This window comes from Simochromis diagramma, unplaced genomic scaffold (genome assembly GCF_900408965.1).
Source record: "Simochromis diagramma unplaced genomic scaffold, fSimDia1.1 OVJJ01000321.1, whole genome shotgun sequence".
Taxonomy (NCBI): domain Eukaryota; kingdom Metazoa; phylum Chordata; class Actinopteri; order Cichliformes; family Cichlidae; genus Simochromis; species Simochromis diagramma.
Genome location: NW_024386772.1, coordinates 15269042 through 15280029, shown reverse-complemented (window position 1 = coordinate 15280029; position 10988 = coordinate 15269042).

Genomic DNA, 10988 nt, shown 5'->3' with positions numbered 1-10988 from the left:
AGAACAATATTTCTAAAAAAGAAAAAAAGAGAGAAGTCTTTCTATTACCAAACACACAGCGGTGGTATGTTGTAGCGTGTGCAACATGATTTAAAGCCATCTTTTCTATATAAACCTGGAGGCAAACATGTGTAAGTAGAAGATGAGGTCATTAGCCTCACTAGGTTTTCACAGTAGGGAGGGTTTGGCACTCCCTTTAAGGGAGCAGGTGTCTGTCAAGTATCTAGTAAGAATATGAAAAACTTCAAAGCCAGACACCGACTGAGTTTATATTATAAATCCAGCTCAGCACACCTGATATCACGCACTGAAACTTTTTTCCCCTTGCCTCATCAACCTTTATTTCTCTAAGATGTTTCCACTCAAATTCTGAAACAGTGGGACAGCGACAGCTCCTGCCGGATGCTCTCTTAACATGGTGTGCAGGATTACCACGCTGCCCATCACAGCCTTCATCTCCAATCTGTTTGCAGGGCCTAACAGCTAAATGTCAGCAGGCATTAATGCACACACAGCATACAATGGGAGGGGAACAGCCCGTGGAAGTCACTGCTAAGGGAAGCAGTTTCTAATATGACAGGTCCCCCGAGAGAAGGGACGCACAATCACCATGGCAACTTTATCTTCTAGCTGGCTGCCCTCCAACCCCAACATCCCTTCTCCCCACTCTTTTCACCCCACCTCAGCGAGGAAAGGAGCTGGCAGAGGTGAAGCGGGAGCGCTGAAGACTGAGCAGAGATGACAACTTTCACTTCAAAGTTGATGGGATAAAGTTATTTCCTTTCATGTTGCAGCTGGTGAGTGCCGGGGTGAAGCAACTTTCCCTTCTTTTTTTGGCGCCTCAGTGAGGGTTAAGAAGTCAGCAGGGATTGAACTCTTATCCTTAGCTGAGTTTCCCATCTAAAAGAATACATGTCAAAACTAGGTTGCTCTGCTTGCCACTTTATACAAGACAATAAATCTTGGATGAGCATCCAGAAAAACAGAAACAGTGCTGCATGCAGTGGTGAAACACAACGCAGTGACAATACTACACTTCTCAACGCTTTGCAGATGCTATTTTATGGTTGCAACTACTGTGTGACTTTACAGAAGTGCATTAAGTAATGAGCAGTTTTCAACATAATTCTAGCCACCACAACCCTCTGACCTATACAGCCTTCAACATAGTTTCAAAACAGATTAAAAGAGTGTAATTTGTAAATATTACACAGCTGATAGGTATGGATTGCTTACCTCATAGACAAATAGATTCATCATAGACTCGTACACATAGATTGTGATTTGGTAAACACAACTAACACAGATAACATGTGATTTTCCCCATTGCATTAGGAATCAAATCACATCCCCTCCACAGATTTCAAAAATCTCACTGATGTAATGGCAACATCAGCATCCTAGCAACTCTCATTACGAGCTGCTTTTGACAGTAATGCTTCTGGGTCTATTTAAGACCTTAAGGAGTGTGATTCATTACCCCCCTCCCCGACTCTTTGCTCATTCCGTGTACTCATTCTTGCTCACCATGTGATATTTCACTACTTTCAGTTCCACCTGTTGAGTGTGATGTAAGCACCACACTCACAGAGCATGACACATTACAATGGCTGTTTGATATTTCAGCGAGTCACATTGTCCAAAAACACTGAGCGCATCTTCCTGTGTTCTCAACATCCCTCGAGCCACCCAGTGCCCCCCGCTGCCTGCTACCTGCTCAGCAGCATGCTCGTAGCCATCAGCTCTGCGAATTAGAGTCTGGCACAGCTGACGCACTGCAAGCAAAGGGAAAGTGCACGTATACTGCACACAAACGCATGCCTGCGGAGGCAAGCATGAGGCACTTGCGTTATGTGAATGGCAAAAGTCAGTCTCAGACATAATTCTGTTTGACGTGTATTTGTGTGTCTGAGGAGAAAATGACAAAAAAATATATAGCACGTTTCATTAAAAGTGAAAAAAATCTAATGTATGAAACATGTTCTATATCAGGCAATGAAGGACTAACCACCAATTCTAACCAAGTCAAATGAAGTCTCCAATATAAAACCTGGTGGTGCTTACCGTACTCCACCTGCTGTACTACATCTCTAACACACACGTTGTGGTAAGGTGGTAGGTTTAAAGGACATTGTTTTAATGCTGCTGCAGAACACTCATGCATACTGTTCATGTAGCATCTCATAAGCAGCCCCCATCTGCCAACAGTAATGCAGCTTGAGGATGACTTTGTGTGGGAATAATCATGTTTGCGACACACTCCCTGCTGGTGCTGCAGTTACTCAGCGACTCCATTCATTTCTCACATCAGCTGTCAGCCTCCAGCACCCCTTCATGGCAGAGGAATATTGTGAGCTGATGTCTTGGCTTTGTTCATCTGGTGTTTGCGTTCCTGGCAATATGCTGTTGGCTGTTTTGCTGGTCTGCTGCAGATTTGCTTGTAGGCGACGCCTTGGTTTCTGATGTCTGACAATCTCTCCTCTTATGCGGCTGCTGTTGCCAAGTATACTTATGATGACCGCTCGGTCAAGAAAAGTTCATGGTTAACTTAGCAAAGGTCAGTTGTCAGCAGATGATAGAAACCAAACAGTGGACTGTTTTGTAAAAGTCCAACTACTGATTGAAAAATCAACTGTGGACAAAGAAAACCATCTCCATTTGGCTGTATTGCAATGTACTTCATCTTTGCACTGAAATGAAAAAGAGTCATAGTCATAGGCAGCTTGGGACTTCATCACTCAGCATAAACGTACTTATATGTTGTTTTACTCATTTGCTTGGGAGGAAAGCATCGACTATAGTTTGATTTATCAAGGTCATACACTAGTTAGTATTTAATGTGTCCCTGAGGTGCCTATACTTTCTGGATAGTACATTTACAGCATGTTTACACACTTTTGAATAGTGATGTCAACTCATTTTAGATTGTGGGTCACATACAACCCACTTTGGTTCTTAGTGGGCTGGACCAGTGAAATGACCCTTTCTGTCAGTGTAAAAATACATTTAACTAAACATTTAATCCCTGAAATGTTTAAATTTAAGAAAAAAGTGCAATTTCAACAGTATGTCTCAGTTTCTCTACATGATAAATGTGTAAAAAAAAGCTTCTGGTAGCCCATTGCCCAGATTGTTTATTTATAAAATAATAAAGTTTTTGTTAATTCACAGATTTCTTAAAAACTTGAATCCACTATAATAAAAACAGAAATGTCTATAGCAAAAGTGGAAAAACAACTTTCCTCTGATTTAATTATTTATGTATTACTCTACTACCTTGGTGTAGTATAAATGGCAGTGCAGGTCTTTATTAATAGGAACAGCTGCAAAACATATGGCAATACATCTAAAAAAAATTTCAAAATCTATGCATTCCTTCTCAAAGCCTTTCTTTGGAAGTCTTTCCAAAGAAAGGCTGGGCCCCTGGTCTTATATTTGGGAGTAGGTTCATTGTGGGAGCCTAAAGTCAAACCCCACAAATAGTCTTTTTTTTTTGTTCATACTGAAGTAAGGTTTTCTAAAACAGGCCTGCACCAAAACTCATGAGCAGTCTTGAAACGAACCGGCGGAGGAGGATACGGCACAGAAAACAAACACGGTAATCTTTGATCCCTCTAATTTCAGTGCTGGGTGACACATCCCAGTGAAATTAGACAATTATTTCTCCACATATGCATCATTACACATTGGTCCTTTACGCAGCTATCATGCTGGATGTAGGGCAGCTGCCTTTTATAAATAAATAAATAAAAAAAAAATAACAAGGACTGATTGACTTTGTTCAGAACCCTGCCAAATCCTTTGATGTTGAGAGTGGCATTGAAGTGAAGCAGACAAGAGAATCATCAAGTTCAAATTGAAAAGAACTTAATCTCGGTCTGTGTTGGGAATGTTATCAAGCTGCTGAAGTGCTCGCCTTGGAAAAAGTGGGGAAGGATGTGTGAAGACAGGTGGACTTAACTAGGGCTTTGCAATGACCTGAACCCTGATGCAGGGCCACGTATGACACAACACAGTGTTTTAACAGGTTGTCTGAAGTGGAAAAAAACTGTCTTTTTCCCTTGCATCAGAACATTCTGGCTTCTTTCAATTAGAACTTGCATGACACTTATTGATTTAACTATTATCAAGTAAACTATGACTGACATGCCCGAGATTTGTGCTATTATTCATCTTTACAGTCTTTCTTGCTACATTGCTCCCAAGGCTGTGAGCACTGCATCATGTGGAAGTGCAATAAGGTCCAGTTCACACTTTATGGCCTAACACACAGCTCTTAATGACTTGTCCGTAAATGAAAACAAACAGGGTGGCTCACAGGTTGCATTATGCAATTCACATGCTGCCATAGGGAATGGCCGCCCACAAACACCACATGGCCCGCCACCATCGCCTGGCCATAAGACTCTGTCTGACTCAGTGTTTTTGCATGTGTTATAATTTGTGTATGTATGTACTCTCTATTGTAAAAATGAGATGCAGTAGCTTCTAGGAAAACATTTATAAGATAAGAAAACAGAAGGGAAATTATTTAAAGCTCTAATTCTCTGTGCAGTCCTCCAGTGCACCGTCTCTCCCCGCCTCTGTTGTTGAGTAACATAAGATACACTCAGCACTCACTGAGACGCCCCTCAGCACAACAGTGATGGTTGTTGTTAACTTCTGAGGAGAGGGTTTTATCTCTTTCTGTATTTTAATAATTTGCTGTTTGGAGGGTTATATGAGGAATGTGCTTCTCAGTCCCAGGAGAACTGCTGGCTTTGTCTTCCTGCTTTGTGATCAGAAAAACTGCTCCCATTTTAAATGAAGCAATTGAAAATCAATTAACCTCTAAAGCATGAACAGTCGATCCTCTAAGTAAGAGTTCTGCAAGATGATACAAGCATGGCTCATTTGAAGGTGATAGAAGTAACCTTTGGGTTGTTTTCTGATGATTTTATTGCTCTTATTGCCAAAGTACCCATTTAAACTAGAAGTGCTTGCTGCAGGTAGATAACCCACATTTGAAACTTGAATGATAACTCAAGTATTTGTTAAACTCCATGCAGAAAAAGAAAACAGTATTTATTGGCTGGCTCTAGGCCATAATTTTACAGCTGCACAGGTCTGCAAAGAACAACCTAAAGTACAATGGAAGATATATGATAAACAATAAAATATACAATTCTACATGTAATCTTGTAATCAATGCAATAAGCAAGTGAAATCCAAAGCTGTCCCTTCTTTATCTTTTCCTTTCATGCAAATGTGCACAAATATAAAAATAAAAGACTAGTATTTTATGTCCTTTTTGTGATTTCAGGTAACAGATATTTTTGGGGATTTAGTGCAATCCTTCAGCAAGCAACAGGTACTATAAGGACAAAACTGGTGCGATAAACATTTGTTGATAATAACAGAAAAGTCTGTGGAAAGCAATCCCTATTTAAAATTCTCCACTGATATTTGGGACTCACCCCAAATAAATGAGCGTTCAGTGTTCAAAAGGTCTGCTGGTGTCTCATAATATCATAACTGCGGGTGCTGTCTGCCAAATGTGGCTGTTTTAGATTAGAAGCAGGCCACGGGGGACTGAGCCAAGGTCCAGCTGTAGCAGGTTGTGGCTGGACTGGGAGATGGAGCATGGTGGAGGGCGGAGGGGTGCGGGGCAACAGGCCTGGCAGCATTCACGCCCAGGGGACATGCAAGATTGAGACCGAACCTTCTGCATGTGTAGGTTGCCAGATGTTCTCTGGACAAAATATAAAGCTGCCTAGCCCAGCAGGGGCTAGCCAAAAGAAAGCCGGTAGCTGTGTCTTTGTCATGGAATCCAATAGGCTCACACTGCTAGACTACCAGCTGTCAGTTTATGAGTTTTGGGTTGTCTCAGCAGGAAGCCAAATAATTTGGGAGCTTTTTTATTTATTTATTTTTGTCTGTACTGACTTATTATTGGTTAACTTTTTCACTCCTTTTCCTCACAATACAAAGTAAAGAAGAAGAATATTTTAGACCGGCCTTTTTGACAGACTTCCCAAGTCTCACTGATCACGTAAGCTTGCCAAATGGCTCAGGAGTCACAGGAAGCTGCGAGCGCCACGTCATGTTGGACTGTGATCTTTGATCACAGATCTCACATTTCAAGTAAAAGGTCAGGATAATACCATCATGCCACTGTTGCAGTGTTGTCAGAAAGATGTCAGAGTACAGGTTAATTGTTGAAAACGTACTTTTTTTCTTCTCCTTTTCACAAATCTGTATTGCATAGAGAGTTAAATCCATGTGGAAAATACATGCAGCTTGCATGAAATAGTCAGGTGTCATTTTGTTTGTGATTTGTTTTATTCATCTTTTATGTGTCTGGATGTCATATCAGAAATCTAGGACTGTGATTATAGTTTTTGTTTGTCTGTAGATGTGTCTGTAATAGATCTGCACTATAGCTTCAATAATGAGATCGCTATCAGATAATGTCTGAATGCTAAAGATCAACATCCCAGTATTGGACAATAACGTCAAATAAACCCTGCTGACTGTCATCAGCGCGCTGCTGCGTGGATGACTCCCAAATGGTTGTTACATTTTAGTTCAAATTAAGGATCCAAATAAAGAATACACAAGGCAGGTATAAAGAACAAAACTCTGGCTGTAATTAAAGCTGGTGAAAAACCACAAGAAGATCAAATGAGGAATAACAAGCAGAAAAGGGAGAGACGAATAAACAAAAAGGTTTAGCAGTTCACTGCATTTTAACAAAGATGTAAATTAAACTACCGTGTAGATTACCAGTGAGAGTTTAAAGTTATTCAAGCACATTATTGTATTCACTGATTTGTTTTCTCTCAACCACGTTGCTGAGGGTCAAACCACATAAAAGAGGATGACAAATTGCAAGTAAATATGGAAATGTGGAAATAATCATTTGTATGTCTAACTTTTCCAGACTCTATGAAAGCATAGCATAGATCCATACATGGATTTTTTTTATACTTTTCTTTTCTCTAGTGTTTTGATCCATTTGGGCTGAGTTTAGTGTTTTCATTAGACAGTCGATTCAGCCATCATTTTCAACTACTACATCACTGGAAATTAGGAAAATTTAAAATAACAAGTTTCAGTGTGAAATAAAGTTTTATTTCCTTAATTATGCCAGCAATTTAAACAAAGCAAACTTGTGATGCAAACTTGGCAGAACAAAAGGAGAGCCTTTATTAAGGCTGATTAAATCTAAAACAAGAAATCCCCCAAAAAAAGCACAAAACAAGGTTCAAAATCCTAAGGAAATCAGAAGGAACCCACACAGGCAATATACTAAGAACACCAGCGCAGGGAAACAAGAAATATGAAGCTATGAACACATATGAGGTAATGAGGGAAGAAACAGCCAGGTAACAAGAGGTAGCTGAAACTAATCAGATAAAAGGGGAAGTAAAATCAAACAGAAGAAATTACAGACAACAGACTACCAAAATAAAATGGGAAGTGAGCTGCATAACTAAAGGAGGAAATGCAGGCACGTTGTTAAACTAGGGCTGATGAGACAAATGGATGGGACAAGAAACAATAATGGAAAAAAATAAACTCCGAAATAATCTGGAATTAAGAGTTCAGGATTGAACAGACTGAGGAAACTGATGAAGATAAAAATATAAACAATAAGGAAACTTGTAATTTAATAATTAAGATATTTAATAATAAACAGAACCTGAATGTCCAGAAAATTAAAGTGTTGGGTAATGAAAGGCATCTCAAGCTTGGGATTTATGTGTATTCCTAGTTGTCCAACATCCTAGATAACCCTGTCCCTCCCAGGGTGCATAACTCCAGTAGGCTGCTGAAATAGACTCCAGGAACTGTCGAGACTTTGTAAAGACTATGCTCCTCAAATGATATGTGTTGCATTTATAAAAACTATCTTGAGGGAAACACTAAGATGTACGGCCTTGGCTGGTCTTTTGTTATTCATGATAATGGCTGGCTGCCAGCCACATACAGTGTACATGCTAACTTCTTTTCTTTCTTCTCCACTGCTGTATAAATGCCACTATCTTCTTTGTAAATGTATAACCTTAGACATCATATGGTATAGAAAGAGACAACACTATACTGGACTTAGGCGGTGTGCTCTGAAGGACTTATCAACTCCATTTGAAAGCCATGTAAACATCTTTTTTGGTTTGATTTAGCTGTCTGTACATGCTGTCTTGTCCTTGATATGTAGCATCTGTGGGTATTTGGATATCTAAGAGGAAGGAATAACCTCTGACGTGTGAAATCTGCTGCAACCTTCAGCCAGAAGACCTCAGGATTATCAAGAAACTGAAGATGCTCTTTTTAATGTCTTTGAAGAAACTGTTGGCCTGTGGTTCAATCGCCAGCTTAGTGTTCTTGGAATTACTTTCACCCTGAAATGTTTACAGGCAGGTTATGTCCCAGTGAGGTGCAGCTGTGTTTGATATAGAGACTGGTAGGTAATCTCTAGCTGTGAGAGCTCATAGGTTAAACTTGTAGCACACATTATAGCACAGCAACTTGTGACGTGATGCTAAGCAGCTAAGTAGCAGATTTCACAAACAACAGCCGACCATATTATTAATATTCAGTAGTAGTTCACTAGTTGATTGTCAACTGTCATCTTCATCAGCATCTTGGCTTTCTATTTTCTCTTTAAGGTCTTGAGCAGTCATGGTGAACACAGTTTTACCCCTTTACTCCCTCGCATTCTTCTTTGTAATCCACCAAATTCACAATCTTTGCTTTTGTGCATAATTTAACTCACAATCTTATCTACAGTAATTATGTCAGCTATGCTTTGTAGCCAGAACTGATATCTCTCAAACTCATTGCTTCACTTGATAATGTCTCCTGGAAGGCTACACAATCGCAGCCACAGTCTCTTTTGTGTATGAAGAATCAGTGCTGAATGTGTTTTAAACTTCTTCTGTTGTAGCCTACTTTTACCTCCTGCATCATTTGTGGCAATGTATATCTTGTAGGTCATCGTCAAATTTCACTCACATTGCCAGGCATTAGTGATGGTGGTTCCCTCCTTTTGACAGTTTGTTTTTGTCATTACCTCAGTGGTAGATCCAGTCGCACATTAATATTCCTCTAATGTCTAGCTCCAGATGTGCTCTTTTGGAACCTTTTGGTGGCTGTGAATTAGAAAGTGAACTCGCAAGTTACTTCTTGTAGCTTATTTCAAAGTGCTGAGACTGATCCTATTTATGACACCAGGTAAACAATTTTTTTTATTTTTGCATCAGAAATCAGACATGAAATGGCAACAAGATACCGACTGAACATTTTCATCACTTGTTATTGTTGCCAACCTGTGTACAAGACTGACTCGCTTGATCTAGGTAACTGAAGATCTTTTCTAGGCAACATCTAAGGTGTTTTGTAGCGCTATTTTAAATAGGCGATATCATTCATTTTAAGAATGAAAACAAAAGTGCAGCAAAGTAAAAGTTGGTGGTTTCTAAAGGACAGGGTTTCCTATCAGGGAGCAGTAACAGTTTATAGAACAATTTATTCAGAACAATTTATCGTTCCGCGTCCAACAAAGCTTTGAAACTGTCATTATTGAAATACATCAGCAATGTAGCATAGAAGTCAGTAGTATCTTTGGATTGTGATGGCAAACTGGGGCCACATGGTGTGTTCAAGCTGCAGGAGGAACACAGGTGCACACCAGGGTGTTGGAGAGGAGAGTATTCCTGAATTGTTTCTCATATTTATGAGGAACATTGTTGTTTTCAGGTTATTGATATTGTATTTGAGGGTGTGTATTAGATTTCTAAATCAGTCTCTGTGTGTTTTGTGGACATGGAGAAGGCATTTGCAGCATCACCTCAGGGTTTCTTGTGGGAGATGCTATAGGAGAATGTGAAATGAAGCCTATTGTTGCAAGCTATTTGATTCCTGTACAATTGTAGCGAGAGTTTGCTTTACAGTAAGCCAAACCCATTCCCAGCGGGTGCTGGAGCTGCCTTTTGTCACCAGTTCCATTCACATTTATGGACAGACTTTCTACATGCAACCAATGGACTAAGGGTGCTGGGTTTTGGTGAAGTGACTGGGATGCACTCTTGGTTGGGAATGAAGAGCGGGATATTGACAGATTGATTGGCATTGCATAAGATGATGTGGATGGACAGAATTTCTACATACAGCCAAGGGGAAAAATTGATTTTGATGGCCGCAGTACATCTTTTTTTTTTGGCTTTTATTGTTGCCATCAAATTAAAAATGACCTTTTTTCAACATTGCAGTTTTTCTCAGTTTAAATATTTGATAGGTTTTCTATCTTCTATTGTGTATAAAATATGAATTTAAGAGATCTGGAAATATTTTCAGGAAAATTTTTATTAATATTGTTCAGATCTTTTCTTTCAGAATGGGGTTTGTACTTGATTACAATCTTTTAAACCTAATCAACTACTTTTGGTGGCATAATTTAACTGAATGGTCCTAAAAGGAAAATAAAATACTGAGAATTAAAACAAAGCAACTAACAAGTAAAACAAATCTTCTAATCAGAATTTAAACCTATATAAAGCTGTTTCTACCACTGAAAAAAATGCTCGAAATTCACAGTTAAAAAGTTGAAATTTCGAGTTGTGGATGGCATTCTTTTAGTGGCAGAAAGGTAGAATTTTGAAATTTTGACTTAGCGCTGTCAATTATGAAGCTTTAGAAAGACATAATTTCCTTGTTACCAGATGCCGCAGATGCTTGGACATTCAAAATTGGGTAGTGACAGCATCATTGAGCTACCAATGTATGGCAATGTGAACAAATCTGTGCCAGCTTCTTCAGGTTTAAACGCCCTTAAGCAAATTATGACTGCATAAAAATATGTATCGGTGTGAATCAATGTGCTCATGTCAATGGGCTCATTTGCCTTCTACTTCCAGATACTAAGTAAATAACATATCGTCAAAGAGCTTCCTGATTTGCAGAGCTAACTTAATATTTCAAGTTATTTTCAGCATATTAAATCAAAA